Source organism: Crocuta crocuta, unplaced genomic scaffold (genome assembly GCF_008692635.1).
Source record: "Crocuta crocuta isolate KB4526 unplaced genomic scaffold, BGI_CrCroc_1.0 scaffold742, whole genome shotgun sequence".
In the NCBI taxonomy this organism is placed as follows: Eukaryota; Metazoa; Chordata; class Mammalia; order Carnivora; family Hyaenidae; genus Crocuta; species Crocuta crocuta.
In genome coordinates, this window is record NW_027530354.1 from 167566 (window position 1) to 169301 (window position 1736).

The following is a 1736-nucleotide window of genomic DNA, read 5'->3' on the forward strand; positions in this document are numbered from 1 at the left end:
CCAACTCAGAGCTAAAGAAGATGAATGAATATGCTTGAGATTCCCTTGAGAGCATATTATTGTCTTCATGAGATTTAAGCCTGCATTCATATATAGTGATTATATCACCATTTGCGATGATGAAAGTAAAAATAAAGCTATTTCTACTCTTCTGTTTGAGCATATAGTTATAGTTAATTAAACTCAAAAAATATTTTATATTGACTGAATAGTAGGTAGAATTATAGGTACTTATAAGCCGAAGGAAACAGTTTACCACACAGGTTATATATGGTATATATGTATTTATATCTATAAAATGAGACAAGTATAAGTTTGTTGACTTGACCAAGATCAAGAATCTAGATCCATAAACAGAAATCAGGAATTCTAGTTTAAATTATGTTTTCTTTCCTTTTTTTAGTTCCAACTGCTAATAATGTGATCATTGTGTCTACATTTATTGAACATTTAATGCGAGCTAGCAATTTCACTGAACAATATTAAGTGGAAATTTTTGTAGCTAAACCAACAGGAATTTAAAATTCACATTTGTCCAAGATTTACTAAACGGTATGTAAATTGGTTAAGCAATCATCACCCAAACGTAGCCCAGAGAAAGCTAAAGACATAACAGGAGGTCTATCCATTTATTTATATGAATCAAGAATGCTAAGCATTTTTCTTTCTCTTTCTATTCCTCACTCTACCTCCAGTCCAACTGAGATACCACCAAAAGAACTCTTTGAGACAGCTGGAGTAGTATTCTCCAAGATAGATGATCTGCATACTGACCCTGAGTCATAGATTGATAAGAATCAGAAACTCTTATATTGAGTCCATGCTGCATCTTTAGCAGGGCACAAAGGAATTGTTAATATAACATAGCACATGTCTTGGAATTTAGGAAGCTTAAGTGTCTCATGTCTGCTGAAAAATTCAGAAGGGGTGAGTTGACTGGATCAGTTTTCAGTGGCATGGAAGAAAATTAATATATGAACGAATATGGCTTGCTCTTCTAGGTTTCAATTTTTTGGGTGAGCCATATGTACAATAAAGATGGTAGTCAGGTTCAAGTTGCCTGGAAAATATTCCATTGGCTGCCTGCTGGAGGAAGGGCACCTAAGGTTATCGAAGCTGGTCAAGAACACAGTGTTGGAAAAATTCAAAAATCACTGTTTTCTTTCATTTCACAGGGAATGGAAATAACATTAAGTCCATTCTATGAAATATAAATTTGAAGTAATGTAAGAATCTCTTTATGATTTCCTTGCCTAAAGAACAGACTTAAGTAGGGGGCCTGGATGGCTCAGTCGGTTGAGTGTCTGACTTTGGTTCAGGTCATGAACTCAGGGTTGTGGGTTCGAGTCCCACGTCGGGCTTTGTGCTGACAGTTTGGAGCCTGGATGGAGCCTGCTTCGAATTCTGTGTCTCCCTCTCTCTCTGCCCCTCCCCCACTCATACTCCTTTCTCTTTCAAAAATTACATTTAATAATTCTTGTGATTTTTGTTGGTTTTGTTCCTAAATCGCAATTACTAGTTTAAGGTTAGAAATAAGGTGGGGGAGATGGGCATGGAGGAGAGCACTTGTTGGGATGAGCACTGGGTGTTATATGGAAACCAACTTGACAATAAACTATTTGTAAAAAAAAATAATAAAATATAAAGTTTTAAAAAAGGTTAGAAATAAGGTGATAAAAAACAATGAAATAAAATGTAGATGAGAAAAGAGAAAAGATATGGCATATTATATATAA

At 35.1% G+C, this 1736-nt stretch overlaps 1 non-coding gene across 1 annotated transcript; it reads left to right on the plus strand.

The window, feature by feature from the left end:
• Positions 1-1277: 1277 nt before the first annotated feature.
• On the plus strand, positions 1278-1361 carry TRNAQ-UUG (transfer RNA glutamine (anticodon UUG)). Its single transcript has one exon. It is a non-coding gene; the product is annotated as a tRNA-Gln (tRNA).
• Positions 1362-1736: the final 375 nt, after the last annotated feature.